Source organism: Pristiophorus japonicus, chromosome 12 (assembly GCF_044704955.1).
Source record: "Pristiophorus japonicus isolate sPriJap1 chromosome 12, sPriJap1.hap1, whole genome shotgun sequence".
Lineage (NCBI taxonomy): Eukaryota > Metazoa > Chordata > Chondrichthyes > Pristiophoridae > Pristiophorus > Pristiophorus japonicus.
The window spans coordinates 27,168,439-27,186,436 of NC_091988.1; the positions used below are offsets into that span (position 1 = coordinate 27,168,439).

Below are 17,998 nucleotides of genomic sequence, written 5' to 3' on the forward strand. Positions count from 1 at the left end.
GTCACAAGTTGCAACTTTTCGATAATTGCACATGCTCAGTTTTTCTGTTGCTAATCATGCTCTGAAATCTGCCAAGTTATGTAAATGAGCTGGATTCCAGAGAACAAGCAGAATTGCTTCTATCTCAAGTAGTGCAGTTTAATATAAATAAACCTTAAGATAGGCTACCTTGACCCAGCCCTAGAGAATTTGTTTATCGTGCCCCGAGAGGTAACTTCTTTCATTGTTGAAGTTGTTCTTATATACATCAAATGTAGTTGATCCCACCGTCTCCAGATCAGCAAGCAAGCCTTGAAACATTGCAATTATGTTGCTGTTGCTTAATAATAAATCAAGCACTTCATATGTAGTTTATTTATTATTCACAGTTACACTGAAAATTGCAACATTAAAATATATTTTCAGAAATGGGGTTGGTCAAGCAGGGAACTACAGTTATTAACATTTTAGTTTAAAGATTGTTGTGGATCTTTTGTACTTGACTTTCTTTAGTTGGTGTTTTTCAATGTAAATTCTAGTAGGCATTCTCCGATCCTCACCGCCTGTCGCTCCTCGCCAATCCTACAATTCCCGCCGCCCGCTGTTCTTGCCACCCTCGCCCTCCCGGTGCAATGTTTTTTTACCGTTTTTTACCGGTTTCCTCGTCCACAATGTCGTCGGATTGGCGGAAAAGTATTCATCTCTCTGATCTGGAAGGAAGAGAGCATGCCAGGGGATCTCAGAGATGCCGTAATCATGACCATCTTCAAGAAAGGGGACAAGTCTGACTGTGGTAATTACAGAGGAGTTTCCTGGCTGTGTGCTCCATGGACAATCATCGCAAGAATCCTTCTCAATTGTCTCCTCCCAATGGCTGACGAGCTCCTCCCATGCGGATTCCGCCCACTAAGGGGCACAACAGACATGATCTGCATCGCGCGACAAATCCAAGAAAAATGCAGGGAGCAGCATCAACCTCTGTACATGGCTTTCTTTGACCTCACAAAGGCCTTCGACTCTGTCAACCGCGAGGGATTATAGAGTGTCCTTCTCAAATTCGTCTGTCCTCAAAAATTTGTCACCATCCTCTGCCTGCTTCACAATGACACTCTTAGTAACGGATCCACCACAGACCCAATACAAATGCAGACCAGGGTCAAGCAAGGCTGTGTCATCGCACCAACACTCCTCTCAATCTTCCTCACTGCAATGCTTCATCTCACCCTTAACAAGCTCCCCGCTGGAGTTGAATTCATCTACAGGACAAGCAGGAAATTGTTCAACCTCCGACGCCTCCACTCCAGATCCAAGTTTGCTTCAACCTCTGTCATTGAATTACAATATGCAGATGGCGCTTGCATTTGTGCACATTGTAACACCATCATTGACACCTTCAGTACGAGAGTCTGGGCCTCACATTAAACATCAGTAAGACAAAGGTTCTCTACCAACCTGCCCCCATCACACAGTACTACCTCCCGGTTATCAAGATCTCTCCGGCCAACATCCCCAGCATCGAGGCATTGACCACGCTCAATCAGCTCCGGCGGGCCACATTGTTCGCATGTGCGATGCTAGACTCCCGAAACAAGCACTCTACTCTGAGCTACATCATGGCAAGTGAGCCCCAGGAGGGCAGAGAAAACACTTCAAGAACATCCTCAAAGTCTCCTTGAAAAAAATGCAACATCCCCATCGACTTGTGGGAATCCTTGGCCCAAGACCATTTAAAGTGGAAGAGGAGCATCCAAGAAGGCACCGAACAATTCAAGTTTCTTTGCCGGGAGCACGCGGAAGCCAAGCACAAATCAAGCACCCCATCCACCCCGTCCCTCCAAACACTGGTCTGCCCCACCTGTAGATCCCACATTGGTCTCATCAGTCACTTTAAAACTCATTTTAGTGTGGAAGCAAGTCCACTTCGACTCCAGGGGACTGCCAAAGAAGAAGAAGAAATGAGCTTAAATAATAAATAAAAACAGAAAATGCTGGAAATACTCAGCAGGTAAGGCAGCATCTGTGAAGGAAGAAACAAAGTTTGTGTTTCAGGCTGATGACCTTTCGTCAGAACTGGTAAAGGTTAAAGATGTAACAGGTTTTAAGCAAATGCTGAGGCAGGGAAAGAGGGGAGGGGAGGAAAGAACAAAAGGGAAGGTTTGTGATATTAATTGGCATTTGGAAAAGTATGGGCTAATAAATGAAAGTGAGCATAGATTTGTTAAAGGCAAATTAATAAGTTAAAAAAGCTTACGGGATCCTGAGCTTCATAAATAGAGGTACAGAGTGCAAAAGTATGGAAATTAGGAAGGGTATGAAGGTCTTCGAGAGGGTGCAGAAAAGATTTACGAGAATGATTCCGGGAATGAGGGACTTCCGTTACGTGGATAGACTGGAGAAGCTGGGGTTGTTCTACTTAGAGCAGAGAAGATTAAGAGATTTGATAGAGGTGTTCAAAATCATGAGGGGTCTAGGCAGAGTAGATAGAGAGAAACTGTTCCCATTGGCGGAGGGTCGAGAACCAGAGGACACAGATTAAAGGTGATTGGCAAAAGAACCAAAGGTGACATAAGAAAAACTTTTTTACACAGCAAGTGGTTAGGATCTGAAAGGGTGGTGGAGGCAGACTCAATCACGGCTTTCAAAAGGGAGTTGGATAAGTACCTGCAATAAAGGTGCACCAGTTATAATGGGTGACTTTAATATGCACATAGATTGGGCGAGCCAAACTGGAAGCAATACGGTGGAGGAGGATTTCCTGGAGTGCATAAGGGATGGTTTTCTGGACCAATATGTCGAGGAACCAACTAGGGGGGAGGCCATCTTAGACTGGGTGTTGTGTAATGAGAGAGGATTAATTAGCAATCTCATTGTGCGAGGCCCCTTGGGGAAGAGTGACCATAATATGGTGGAATTCTGCATTAGGATGGAGAATGAAACAGTTAATTCAGAGACCATGGTCCAGAACTTAAAGAAGGGTAACTTTGAAGGTATGAGGCGTGAATTGGCTAGGATAGATTGGCGAATGATACTTAAGGGGTTGACTGTGGATGGGCAATGGCAGACATTTAGAGACCGCATGGATGAACTACAACAATTGTACATTCTTGTCTGGCGTAAAAATAAAAAAGGGAAGGTGGCTCAACCGTGGCTGTCAAGGGAAATCAGGGATAGTATTAAAGCCAAGGAAGTGGCATACAAATTGGCCAGAAATAGCAGCGAACCCGGGGACTGGGAGAAATTTAGAACTCAGCAGAGGAGGACAAAGGGTTTGATTAGGGCAGGGAAAATGGAGTACGAGAAGAAGCTTGCAGGGAACATTAAGACGGATTGCAAAAGTTTCTATCGGTATGTAAAGAGAAAAAGGTTAGTAAAGACAAATGTAGGTCCCCTGCAGTCAGAATCAGGGGAAGTCATAACGGGGAACAAAGAAATGGCAGACCAATTGAACAAGTACTTTGGTTCGGTATTCACTAAGGAGGACACCAACAACCTTCCGGATATAAAAGGGGTCAGAGGGTCTAGTAAGGAGGAGGAACTGAGGGAAATCTTTATTAGTTGGGAAATTGTGTTGGGGAAATTGATGGGATTGAAGGCCGATAAATCCCCAGGGCCTGATGGACTGCATCCCAGAGTACTTAAGGAGGTGGCCTTGGAAATAGTGGATGCATTGACAGTCATTTTCCAGCATTCCATTGACTCTGGATCAGTTCCTATCGAGTGGAGGGTAGCCAATGTAACCCCACTTTTTAAAAAGGAGGGAGAGAGAAAGCAGGGAATTATAGACCGGTCAGCCTGACATCAGTAGTGGGTAAAATGATGGAATCAATTATTAATGATATCATAGCAGTGCATTTGGAAAATGGTGACATGATAGGTCCAAGTCAGCATGGATTTGTGAAAGGGAAATCATGCTTGACAAACCTTCTGGAATTTTTTGAGGATGTTTCCAGTAAAGTGGACAAGGGAGAACCAGTTGATGTGGTATATTTGGACTTTCAGAAGGCTTTCGACAAGGTCCCACACAAGAGATTAATGTGCAAAGTTAAAGCACATGGGATTGGGGGTAGTGTGCTGGCGTGGATTGAGAACTGGTTGTCAGACAGAAAGCAAAGAGTAGGAGTAAATGGGTACTTTTCAGAATGGCAGGCAGTGACTATTGGGGTACCGCAAGGTTCTGTGCTGGGGCCCCAGCTGTTTACATTGTACATTAATGATTTAGACGAGGGGATTAAATGTAGTATCTCCAAATTTGCGGATGACACTAAGTTGGATGGCAGTGTGAGCTGCGAGGAGGATGCTATGAGGCTGCAGAGTGACTTGGTTAGGTTAGGTGAGTGGGCAAATGCATGGCAGATGAAGTATAATGTGGATAAATGTGAGGTTATCCACTTTGGTGGTAAAAACAGAGAGACAGACTATTATCTGAATGGTGACAGATTAGGAAAAGGGGAGGTGCAACGAGACCTGGGTGTCATGGTACATCAGTCATTGAAGGTTGGCATGCAGGTACAGTAGACGGTTAAGAAAGCAAATGGCATGTTGGCCTTCATAGCGAGGGGATTTGAGTACAGGGGCAGGGAGGTGTTGCTACAGTTGTACAGAGCCTTGGTGAGGCCACACCTGGAGTATTGTATACAGTTTTGGTCTCCTAACTTGAGGAAGGACATTCTTGCTATTGAGGGAGTGCAGCGAAGATTCGCCAGACTGATTCCCGGGATGGTGGGACTGACCTATCAAGAAAGACTGGATCAACTGGGCTTGTATTCACTGGAGTTCAGAAGAATGAGAGGGGACCTCATAGAAACGTTTAAAATTCTGACGGGTTTAGACAGGTTAGATGCAGGAAGAATGTTCCCAATGTTGGGGAAGTCCAGAACCAGGGGTCACAGTCTAAGGATAAGGGGTAAGCCATTTAGGACCGAGATGAGGAGAAACTTCTTCACCCAGAGAGTGGTGAACCTGTGGAATTCTCTACCACAGAAAGTAGTTGAGGCCAATTCACTAAATATATTCAAAAGGGAGTGAGATGAAGTCCTTACTACTCGGGGGATCAAGTAGTATGGCGAGAAAGCAGGAAGGGGGTACTGAAGTTGCATGTTCAGCCATGAACTCATTGAATGGCGGTGCAGGCTAGAAGGGCTGAATGGCCTACTCCTGCACCTATTTTCTATGTTTCTATGTTTCTATGAAGGAAAAATATTTGCAGGGCTATGGGAAAAGGGCAGGGGATTGAGACTAGCTGAAGTGCTCTTGCAGAGAGCCGGCACATGCTCGACAGGCCGAATGGCCTTCTTCTGTGCTGTAACCATTCTATGATTCTATGATTCCTTTCTTTCTCCCCCTACCCATTTTTCCTGCTCTGTACTTGCTTAAAGCCTGTTACATCTCTAACTTTTTCCAGTTCTGACAAAAGGTCATCAACTTGAAACATTAACTCCGTTTCTCGCTCCACAGATGCTGCCTGACCTGCTGAGTATTTCCAGCATTTTCTGTTTTTATTTCAGATTTCTAGCATCTGCAGTATTTTGCTTTTGAATAACAAATAATAAGAACATAAGAAATAGGAGCAGGAGTAGACCATACTCCTCCATTTAATACAATTATGGCTGATCCGATCATGGACTCAGGTCCACTTCCCTGCCCGCTCCCCATAACCCCTTATTCCCTTATCGTTTAAGAAACTGTCTATTTCTGTCTTAAATTTATTCAATGTCTTAGCTTCCACAGTTGTCTGAGACAGCGAATTCCACAGATTTACAACCCTCTGAGAGAAGAAATTTCTCATCTCAGTTTTAAATGGGCGGCCACTTATTCTAAGATTATGCCCTCTAGTTCTTGTCTCCCCTATCAGTGGAAACATCCTCTCTGCATCCACCTTGTCAAGCCCCCTCATGATCTTATACATTTCGATAAGATCACCTCTCATTCTTCTGAATTCCAATGAGTAGAGGCCCAACCTACTCAACCTTTCCTCATAAGTCAATCCCCTTATCTCCGGAATCAACCTAGTGAATCTTCTCTGAACTGCCTCCAAAGCAAGTATATCCTTTCATAAATATGGAAACCAAAACTGCACGCAGTATTCCAGGTGTGGCCTCACCAATACCCTATATAACTGTAGCAAGAAGCAAGACTTCCCTGCTTTTATACTCCATCACCTTTGCAATAAAGGCCAAGTTTCCATTGGCCTTCCTGATCATTTGCTGTACCTGCATACTAACCTTTTGTGTTTCATGCACAAGCACCCTCAGGTCCCGCTGTACTGCAGCACTTGGCAATCTTTCTCCATTTAAATAATAACTTGCTCTTTAATTCTTTCTGCCTAAGTGCATGACCTCACACTTTCCAACATTATACTCCATCTGCAAAATTTTTGCCCACTCACTTAGCCTGTCTATGTCCTTTTGCAGATTTTTTATGTCCTCCTCACACATTGTTTTCCCTCCCATCTTTGTATCATCAGCAAACTTGGCTACGTTACATTCAGTTCCTTCTTCCAAGTCGTTAATTTAGATTGTAAATAGTTGAGGTCCCAGCACTGATCCCTGCGGCATCCCACTAGTTACTGTTTGCCAACCCGAGAATGAACCATTGATCCCTGCTCTCTGTTTTCTGTTAGTTAGCCAATCCTCTATCCATGCTAATATATTACTCCCAACCCAGTGAACTTTTATCTTGTGCAGTGATCTTTTATGTGGCACCTTGTCAAATGCCTTCTGGAAGTCCAAATACTCCACAGCCACTGGTTCCCCTTTATCCACCCTGTTTGTTACATCCTCAAAGAATTCCAGCCAATTTGTCAAGCATGACTTCCCCTTCATAAGTGTTAGTGGACTATTTATTTGGTAAAATAGGACCATAATCAATCCACTTTTTCTTACCTTAATTTAGCTTTCATTATTACACAGAATTGTTTAAAATTACACAGGAACGTTTCAAACAAGACCTATAAGGAGCTGAGAGCCCTGAGCTTCACAACAATGGAGGCCTTTTAAAGCTGTGGTACAGTATTTGTAGCAAAGCCCTGGGGCTGCTTGCAGCCAACCTTCCCTTCCTCTGCATGTGGCTTCCATTTACAGTCTGCCAGCAACAAAGAGACACTTGGAGATAATGTCCCTTAACAAATACAAATCAAAAGGAAACAATGCAAGAATGTGAAATTAAGCGTTGTATTTATTGCAGCCTGTACAAAACCATTAATGTTGAGAAGTAGTACTGGAGTGTAAACTTGTATCCAAATCAGTTATTTCCACACCTCTTAGACACAGTATAATCTTTGCCGTACAAATGCATTTAAGATGAATTAATGCAACTTATCTTTTGAATAAAATGAAACTTAATGAATTGTTAGACAATGGTAAATGGCCTCAGCAGATTTGAAGAGCTTTTTTTAAACAGAGAAAGTGATGACTGCAGTGGTCAGTAACAGCTATCTCATGATGCACTGCAAGCAGCTGGTGGTGCAATTAGCTTGACAAGATCTTCACACCTTTTCTATCCTGTCATTTTTTTCTTCAATTATCAACTGTGCTAATGAAGGCAATCCAGTATCTTACCTCTGACTGCGCAAAAGGTTACACAGGCCACAAAGTCATTTGTGATCATGTCAGTTTTAATAAACTAGTCAGGTGAACTCAAGTCTTTTTCTAATTTTCTATTAAGAAAGCACCTATGCACTGCTGAGCAGAACATGTTCATTGCTGCAATGTACGGCTTGTGAGTTAAAGATTTAACATCTGGTAATGCTGTGCAGGCTAAATGTCACATCTGGGGTCCTGAGTGTATAATCACAATCCAATGGAATCTCTGAAGAATCCATTTTGCAGTGTATCTGTATTGAATATTAGATGACAGTTTCACTGTCCATGGACCAATTCACAAAAATTTTAAACCTTAAGCTGCTGTCGATTTTAATAAGGAAAAGCAACTGTGTAGCGAAGTGTAGTCGGGTGGATCCAATGCGTGCTGGTGTATTGGTTTGATATTTTTTAAAGATCCTGCCCAGCTGACATTGTACCTCCACGTGGAAAGGTTAGGTTGATCGAGTATTCGGGAACCCGCTTCTTCCTCCTACAGAACTGAATTTTTAAGGCAGGAAAGAAAAATGTCATATCCCACAGGCTAAAAAATCCCTTCAAATTCAATTACTCCTCATTTCTCGAATTGACTGACACGGCGATTCTAAAGAGATATGAAAATGTGGCCTTCATGCCTTTTATGAAGCTGACAACTTATATTAGGCCATGTGCCTATTTGTGGTATTCACTCAATTCACTAAATATATTCAAAAAGGAGTTAGATGTAGTCCTTACTACTAGGGGGATCAAGGAGTATGGCGAGAAAGCAGGAATGGGGTACTGAAGTTACATGTTCAGCCATGAACTCATTGAATGGCCGAATGGCCTATTCCTGCACCTATTTTCTATGTTTCTATGTTTCTGTGTTTCTGTGCTGGGGTAAACAATTAAGATTGAATAATTCCTCTTGTGCCAGGAATGGAAAGGTACTGTTTGTTCAGCGTGGCATTATTTTGCTTTTTTTTGGTCCTGGCCTGTTGTGCGGTAAATATATTTTTTAAAGTGTCCAAAATCATTACAGTTGATGATGCGTCTTTACATCTTAAGCCAATATTGGTGACAACCAAATACAATTAGTTGCAAATGACATACATGTGAAACATACAGATTGGGGTATAGTTGTGCATTGGTTATAACTCTGGATTGGCAACCCAGAAATTGTGAGTTCAAATGCCATATGACAAATTGTGATACTGAATTTAATAAATGAGCATGAATGCTTTTAAATTATTAGAAAAATATCACTCGTGTCCTTCAGAAAAGAAACCTGCAACCCTTACCTGATCTGGTCTACACATCACTCCGTCCTGTTTACTGGAGCAAAATCAATTCTAAGGATTTTTTTTTAAGGTTACATATGTAATCACAAGCAAGCGAGCAAAATACAGTGAATTTTTCTTTAAGGAAACAAATACTAAGTGTAATTGTGCTATTATGACTTTTACTGCATGTGACCATTTTGAATCAGTCTCCAGCAGTAAAACCATACTAATTCCCATGGCCAATCTCAGTGCACCTGGCCTGACCTGACCTAAATCATTTGGTTTCTTTGACTTTTCAGCAATACTGCCAATAATAATTTCTCCTATGAGGTAGGCTGTTTTTGCATGGATGAGATGTAAGTGTAGGAAATATTTTGCATACTTTGCATTATAATTATTCCATGGGGAGTATCCTCCTGCAAATATACAACTGATTTTTCTCATTTTTTGATGGTTCACAAATGTGCACATTTAAGTGGAATATTCTGATAAAATATGCTTTGTGCTGTAGGAGAAACTCTTTATTTAGAAACAACTACAGTAATTGAACATTTTGAGGCAACTTAAAGAACTAAGCATTGGGTAGATTTGAGTAGTTAGTCAATAGTAGGATGCTCATTGTTCATCTAAAGAGGCTATTTTTAACAGATCAGCCTTTACAAAGGACTGAATAGGAGCAATTAGTCTACCATTTAAAATGTATTGTATATTTGCACGACAAAACTACAAACCAGCAGAACTAACTGTTTCTATTGTAGACTTGTCAGAACAGATTTTCATGGAAATGAACAGCAGAAAGATTCTGTAAAGTTACATAATTAGAGCTCGAATATAAAAGCAAAATACTGCAGATGTTGGAAATCTGAAATGAAAACAGAAAATGTTTGAAATACTCAGCAGGTCAGGCAGCATCAGTGGAGAGAGAAACAAAGTTAATGGGCCGACAATTGCGGCTGGACAAAAGCCGGTTCTTGGCGCGCAATGCACATGCACCAAGAACCAGCTTTTGTGATTTGTCAAAATCCCCACAGGAAGGACATCTGTGGGGCAGAGATTGAGCTATTTGCCAACTCGTGCCCAGCGAATGTTCTTCAAACTCTTGCGCCTGGTAAAAGCAGGCGTATAGCTACTTTTACCAGCATAAGAACATAAGAAATAGGAGCAGGAGAATGCCATACGTCCCCTCGAGCCTGCTCCGCTATTTAATACGATCATGGCTGATCCGATTATGGTCTCAGGTCCACTTCCCTTCAACTTTGGCACATTTACAAAATAAATATTGTGCAACTTTTATTCCCTCATTCCCTTATCGTTTAAGAAACTGTCTATTTCTATCTTAAATTTATTCAATGCACCAGCTTCCACAGCTCTCTGGGGCAGCGAATTTCACAGATCCACACCCTCTGAGAGAAGAAATTTCTCCTCATCTCAGTTTTAAATGGGCAGCCCCTTATTCTAAGATTATGCCCTCTAGTTCTAGTCTCCCCTATCAGTGGAAACATCCTCTCTGCATTCACCTTGTCAAGCTCCCTCATAATCTTATATGTTGCGATAGATCACCTCTCATTCTTCTGAATTCCAATGAGTAGAGGCCCAACCTATTCAACCTTTCCTCATAAGTCAACCCCCTCATCTCTGGAATCAACCTTGTGAAGCTTCTCTGAACTGCCTCCAAAGCAAGTATATCCTTTCATAAATATGGAAACCAAAACTGCACGCAGTATTCCAGGTGTGGCCTCACCAATACCTGTACAACTGCAGCAAGACTTCCTTGCTTTTATACTCCATCCCCTTTGCAGTAAAGGCCAAGGTTCCATTGGTCTTCCTGATCACATGCTGTACCTGCATACTATCCTTTTGTGTTTCATGCACAAGTACCCACAGGTCCCGCTGTACTGCAGCAATCTTTCTCCATTTAAATAATAACTTGCTCTTTGATTTTTTTCTGCCAAAGTGCATGACCTCACACTTTCCAACATTATACTCCATCTGCCAAATTTTTGCCCACTCGTTTAGCCTGTCCATGTCCATTTACAGATTTTTTGTGTCCTCCTCACACATTGCTTTTCCTCCCATCTTTGTATCGTTGACAAACTTGGCTACGTTACACTCAGTCCCTTCTTCCAAGTCGTTAATATAGATTGTAAATAGTTGGGGTCCCAGCACTGATCCCTGCGGCATCCCACTAGTTACTGATTACCAACCCAAGAATGAACCATTTATCCCTGCTGTCTGTTTTCTGTTAGTTAGCCAATCCTTTATCCATGCTAATATTTTACCCCCCAACCCCGTGATCTTTTATCTTGTGCAGTAACCTTTTATGTGGCACCTTGTCAAATGCCTTCTGGAAGTCCAAATACACTACATCCACTGGTTCCCCTTTATCCACCCTCAAATAATTCTAGCAGATTTGTCAAACATGACTTCCCCTTTATAAATCCATGCTGACTCTGCTTGACCGAATTTTGCTTTTCCAAATGTCCTGCTACTGCATCTTTAATAATGGACTCCAACATTTTCCCAACCACAGATGTTAGGCTAACTGGTCTATCGTTTCCTGCTTTTTGTCTGCCTCCTTTTTTAAATAGGGGCATTACATTTGCAGTTTTCCAATCTGCTGGGACCTCCCCAGAATCCAGGGAATTTTGGTAAATTACAACCAATGCATCCACTATCCCTACCGCTACTTCTCTTAAACCCGAGGATGCAAACCATCAGGTCCAGGGGATTTATCCGCCTTTAGTCTCATTATCTTACTGAGTACCACCTCCTGAGTGATTATGATTGTGATAAACAAGAGTTTTAAAACATAGAAAAATTAAATTTGATCACTCATTTTTATATTAAAAACCCTGTCCATCAAGGTAAGTATATTTTTAACCCTATTAAAACACATTAAAAAAACTCCAAAAAATAATTTTCTTTCCAAAACATTTAATTACATTCAATTTCAATTAATTTAAAATATATGAGGGGCCCGAACTTTAGTGCTGCTGGAACGCTGGTGCTCTCCCCACCTTTTTGTGGTCATTAGCGCTGACATTTTTTAGTGGCTGGGCTACCTGATATTCAGCTCCAAAAGTGAACAATGGGTTCCAGCGCTAATGAACCTTTCCAAATTGGAATTTTCAGCGGTGTGGTATCTTAGTACGAGCGTTATCACCACTGAGAAATTCAGCATGCAGGTAATGGTTTCTAATGAGCCAGCTGCTCCTTGGCCTTTTTAAAGGCCAGGGTTTGCAGCAAGGCCCTGAGTGGAGAAGGAGGTTGGAAGGATGGCTGGTGTAAGAGGTGCAAGGAGAGCCAACAGGTTCACTGATATGGAGCTGGAGACACTGATGGTCATTGTGGAGGGCAGAAGAAGAATACTGTTTCCTGACATGGGGAGACCTGACAGACAGGCAGCACATAATGCATGGAGGGAGATTGCAGAGGAGGTGTCAGGCACCTCCGCACCTCCATATATGTGAGGGCGCACCCTCCCAGGAGGCTGAACCCAGCCCTTCCAGGGTGGCGATGGGTCGACGCCGCCTAGCTCTGAGCGATGGGGATCCTCTTCCTCCTCCTGCGCCTCCTCCTCCTCCTCCTTTTCCTCCTCCTCATCAGGTGGCACGACCTCCAGTGGCTGTCCCCTCATGATGGCCTGGTTGTGCAGCATGCAGCAGACCACGACGATTATGGAGACCCGTTGAGGAGAGTACTGCGAGGTGCCACCAGAGCGGTCCAGGCACCGGAACCTCTGCTTAAGGATGCTCGATGATGCACCTGATGACACAATGAGCCATTGTATGTATGCTCTGGCCCTATCCTGGGGTTCCGCAGAGGAGTGAGCAGCCAAGTGGACGGGATATTCCTTGTCCCCAAGCAGCCAACTGCAATCTTGATTCGGGCCGGTGAAGACGTCTGGCGCAGAATGAACGAATCAAGGCTCCTGCCTCCCTTGCCCGCTGCCTGTCTGCACGGTGCTGACGGCGACGCCTTCTCCTGCGTGCTGCCCTGTTTCTGAGCAGGTGTACCAGGTGTCGCCCTCCCAACACTCCTCCCATCCTCAGGGTGAACCCTGCCAAGCAGGTCTCTGCAGCCCACAGGACTCCACTAAAGAGTCAGACCTGAAAGTTGTACAAAAGTACAGGGGTATGTGCAAACCTCTGAGCAGCGCTCAGCAGGTTTAATGGAGCCAAAATAATTAATAAAACTATATGAAAAGCAGACCATGGAAAATGACATTAAAACGCTAATAACTAATAAAACTATTTACCTACCAAAGGGCCCCAGCGGTGTCACGTTCGAGCACCGCATTGAAAACCTTGCGGGGGCACTGCTGGGAAAAGTCCTATCTATTCCTTGGTGAATTTAGCTGTGATAGTTCCTTTCTAGGGGCACGCACGTTGTTTCTCTCTCCGCTGGAAATTCACCATTACAGCAGCTTCACCACGCCGTTTCCACATAAGTGAACACCGCTCAAATCCCTCCCAAGCTGAATATGGCTCGGGGAGGGAAAATCATTGGACCGCGGCGGCCAATCGATTTTTTCGGCAACTGTTCCTTCGGGGACAGTGAATTTCGGGCCCAAGGCGTTTTTTTAATTTATTGTGTTGTGTTTCTTGTTTTTGGGAGCTATTATCATTGATAGTAATGGGAGCTCGTAAAAACAGAGCTCCCATTATTATCAATGAGAATATTAGAATTATGATTAGTGGTCCAGGCCCACGTGATTCCAGGATGCACTTATCTGGAGGACATGTTCCCATAAGCTGCACAGCGAATGAAGGCCTCCAACGTTCCTCCAGGACCACCAGGTATTTTCGTGGATTTTTTTCGGGTCGGAGGCGTTTGTCTGAAGGAAGCCTCCGGCTGCAATTTTCCCCCCAATGTTTCAGGTCGATGAAACACTAATTGTTTCTCTCCCCTCAGATACTGCCTTATTTGCTGAGTATTTCTAGCATTTTCTGCCCCTGTTTATAATTAGTGGGACTGTCTTGGTCGCTAGGAAAGGAAGACAACCTCAGCTGTAAATTCCTGGGTTCAAATTGCAATCTGGGACCACAGCAAATGAAAGTAGGCCAACACTCCATTGCAGTAACTGAGGGAGTGCTGCATCGTTAGAGATCGCGTGCTTTAGATCAGACATTGAACAGGCCTGTGCCTGTAATTCAGGAGAATATTAAGGATTCCATGGCACTGTTTGAAGAGGAACAGAAAGGTCTCCTAGTGTCCTAGCAAACATTGTGCCCCAACCAACATCACCAAAAGTAAAAACAGATTAACTGATCATTCATCTGATTTTCTGTTTGTGGAACATAGCTTTGCACAAATGATTGCCATTTTTGCCGATATAATTAGTGTGATTGTACTTCAATGCAATTCATTGTATGTGAAATGATTTGGGATGTCTTTACAGATGTTATAAAGCACAATATAAATACAAGTTAATTTTTTAATAGCAGATTGTTACATTTTGGTGTCATTTTAAACCTTGTCATCTTGAGATTATTCTATCTCTGACATCTTAGAAACATAGAAACATAGAAACATAGAAAATAGGTGCAGGAGTAGGCCATTCGGCCCTTCTAGCCTGCACCGCCATTCAATGAGTTCATGGCTGAACATTCAACTTCAGTACCCCATTCCTGCTTTCTCGCCATACCCCTTGATCCCCCTAGCAGTAAGGACCTCATCTAACTCCTTTTTGAATATATTTAGTGAATTGGCCTCAACAACTTTCTGTGGTAGAGAATTCCACAGGTTCACCACTCTCTGGGTGAAGAAGTTCCTCCGCATCTCGGTCCTAAATGGCTTACCCCTTATCCTTAGACTGTGACCCCTGGTTCTGGACTTCCCCAACATTGGGAACATTCTTCCTGCATCTAACCTGTCTAACCCCGTCAGAATTTTATATGTTTCTATGAGGTCCCCTCTCATTCTTCTGAACTCCAGTGAATACAAGCCCAGTTGATCGCGATGTATATATATGTGTATGTGTGTATATATGTGTGTGTATATATATATATATATATATATATATGTGTGTGTGTGTAATTTTATATATGCATATATATGTGTATACACACACACACACATATATATGCATACTGAAGTTTCATGTTCAGACATGAACTCATTGAATGGCGGTGCAGGCTAGAAGGGCTGAATGGCCTGCTCCTGCACCTATTTTCTATGTTTCTATGTTTCTATCATATCATCATAGGCAGTCCCTCAAAATCGAGGAAGACTTGCTTCCACTCTAAAAATTAGTTCTTAGGTGACTGAACAGTCCAATATGGGAATTACAGTCTCTGTCACAGGTGGGACAGACAGTCATTGAGAGAAAGGGTGGGTGGACTGGTTTGCTGCACGCTCCTTCCGCTGCCTGCGCTTGGTTTCTGCATGCTCTCGCCGATGAAACTCGAGGTGCTCAGCGCCCTCCCGATGCACTTCCTTCACTTAGGGCGGTCTTTGGCCAGGGTCTCCCAGGTGTCGGTGGGGTTTGTTGCATTTTATCAAGGAGGCTTTGAGGGTGTTCTTGAAACGTTTCCTCTACCTACCTTGGGCCCCTTGCCGTGTAGGAATTCCGAGAGCGCTTGCTTTGGGAGTCTTGTGTCAGGCATGCAAACAGTGTGGCCCGCCCAGCGGAACTGGTCGAGTGTGGTCAGTGCTTCGATGTTGGGGATGTTGGCCTGGTCAAGGACGCTAACATTGGTGCGTCTGTCCTCCTAGGGGATTTGCAGGATCTTGTGGAGACATCGTTGGTTGTATTTCTTCTCCAGCGATTTGAGGTGTCTACTGTATATGGTCCACATCTCTGAGCCATACAGGAGGGCGGGTATCACTACAGCCCTGTAGACCATGACCTTGGTGGCAGATTTGAAGGCCTGATCTTCGAACAGGCCCTCAAATATGCATATACACACACATATATATATATATGCATATACACACAAACACACACACACACACATATATATATATATACATATACATAGATACACACATATATATACATTAAACAGCGCTAAAACATGGCAGCCACTCTTCTGACAGCTGCTGGAGGGTCTTGTGGTCCTTAGCTTTGGTCCTTAGCTTTGCGTTATGATAACCGGCAGTGCCATGCTGGACAAGGTGGCGGCATTCTGACATTAATCGTCGTGCAAAGTCGACTTGCCGTCACAAAAGCGAAATTTGACCCTGGCGCTGAATTCAGAGTTGGGTCCTAAGCACGCCAGGTTTGTGCAAGTAAGCTCACAGTGGTGATGTCAGCACCTCATAAAGGGACACACACATCTTTCAGGTAAGTTTGTATTTAAAATTTTTGACTTTTTGTTTTGATTGTATTGAACTAGTGGCTTGCTGGAATATATATATTAAAATGTTTTTTAAATGTGTAGTGTGTGCTGCTGGACGCTTGCAAGGGCTCAGATGGTAAATGAAAGCCTTTGAGAAGGCAGTAAATGCTGCAAATACTCAGCAGGTCAGGCAACATCCACAGAGAGAAAAACAGAATTCACATCTCATGTCGAGATGCTGCCTGACCAGCTGAGTATTTACAGCATTTTATGCTGGCATTTCAGATTTACAGCATTTGCTCGCAGAGGGAAGAGGAGAAAGCAGAAGAGGAAGACGCAGATGGAAGAATGCATCCCAGACAGCCCCTTTGTGTCCGGGATATACGGGATGGAATCATCCACCTGCAGTCCAGTAACAGCAACTTCAATTCCACTTTCAACATTAGTCCCACGTCTGACCTTCCATCTATTACTGACCACCACAACGCTAAAATAAAAGCCACCACAAAGCAAACTTTCCAATCCAACTGTATACATCTAGCCATCCAATGTGAAATCAAAAATCAACTCATCACCTTTATGCATTCCCTTAGTGTGTGCCTTTGCCTATCCTACTGATGTCACTCAATGCTACCCCAGTGGCTGCAGCATGGCTGGTGGAAGGCTGCTGACTTTCAGTGGGAGGAACTGCAAATGCCCTTGCTGGTTGACCTTGAGAAGTGTCTCAAGGTGGGAGTGGCTGGGAGTGTCAAATCAATCATCTTCTTGTCCTTTATCTCTCCTGAGTCACCCAATGGCTAGGCAGGCTGCATTTCTTGAGTGTGTGAAATGAGGAAGGCACAAGGGTGGAGCTGTGGTGACGGTAGGGTGGGAAAGCAAGAGGTGCATGCCAGAAGGAGGATAACGTATGAGGATACCAGCATCTTATATCCTTTCAGCCCTGCCACTGTCCAAGGGCTCAGCCATGCCCCTGCCAAGAATGGCCTGCACCGTCTCCTCCAAGGGTGCGAGGTGAGACTAGGAATGGGAGATGTGCCTCGTGATTGGTGCAGATTGTTGGTAGATGAGTGATTGGGGGTCGTGCATTAAGCAATGTGTGAGGCTAGTGGTCTGAGGTCATGAAGCTTCTTTGGGCAATGGAGCCAGGTGGTGGGGGCGACATTGCTGGCACATCCTTCTTTCCAGAGGGCCTCCTTACCTCTGTGGGTAGAGGATTTTTCTTGCAGTATTTGCATAAAGCTGGAGTGCTGCGTGCGAGACCCTGGGTGCCCCTTTCCTGGCTTGCTATATAAATACAAGTTGTTGTTGCTAAACATTTGTGTTAGTGCTGAAGCACTTTTCCCATTTTTTGAGATTAGGAAGGGAATTTAGGACTTTTTAATGTAATTTGTTTTAAAAAGGCAGAAAGGGCTGAAAACTAAATTGTTTCACTGGATTTTAATTTGTATTACTACTAAGTGCATGGTTCCTTTAATTCACAGCCCTTTTCATTGCCCACAGTTCCATGTGAGCTTCCAGAGGCTGTGCGAAACCCGAACACTGCACCTGGATAGGAACTTCAGGTCGGATACCTCCACGAGGGCCACCAGGATGGCGTTGCATGGAAGGTAAGCAGTTGGGCCACCAATCCCCAGCCCCCAGGCGAATTTTGTTCCGTTAGTGTTGCGATCATTTTCAGTGGGCGATAACACTGGCAACTTTCCTGGCGAACACAAATTTCTCTCCCTCAGATTTTCTGTAAAGTCTCTAGTGTGGTCACATGTTTGAAATTAAATTTGCAATGCATTGCAGGTAGCTCCTTTATGCAAATTATTTAGAAAACAAGACACATATAGTTAAGAGATCAGAGTCTTGCTACAACTTTAAAGGACAGAGTTTGCTCAAAACTATTTGTTAA

The 17,998-nt window shown here is 43.5% G+C and overlaps 1 protein-coding gene and 1 long non-coding RNA gene across 12 annotated transcripts in view; both read left to right on the forward strand.

Annotated features, from left to right (window-relative positions):
• The window catches only part of LOC139276703 (uncharacterized), a 415,095-nt gene extending 397,393 nt beyond the window's left edge, over positions 1-17,702 (forward strand). The window contains exon 3 of the long non-coding RNA XR_011595976.1: positions 17,602-17,702. This is a non-coding gene — a long non-coding RNA (uncharacterized lncRNA). The remainder of the gene's footprint in view (positions 1-17,601) is intronic.
• The window catches only part of LOC139276702 (bis(5'-adenosyl)-triphosphatase-like), a 1,572,769-nt gene that overhangs the window by 866,200 nt on the left and 688,571 nt on the right, over positions 1-17,998 (forward strand). The window lies entirely within an intron of this gene.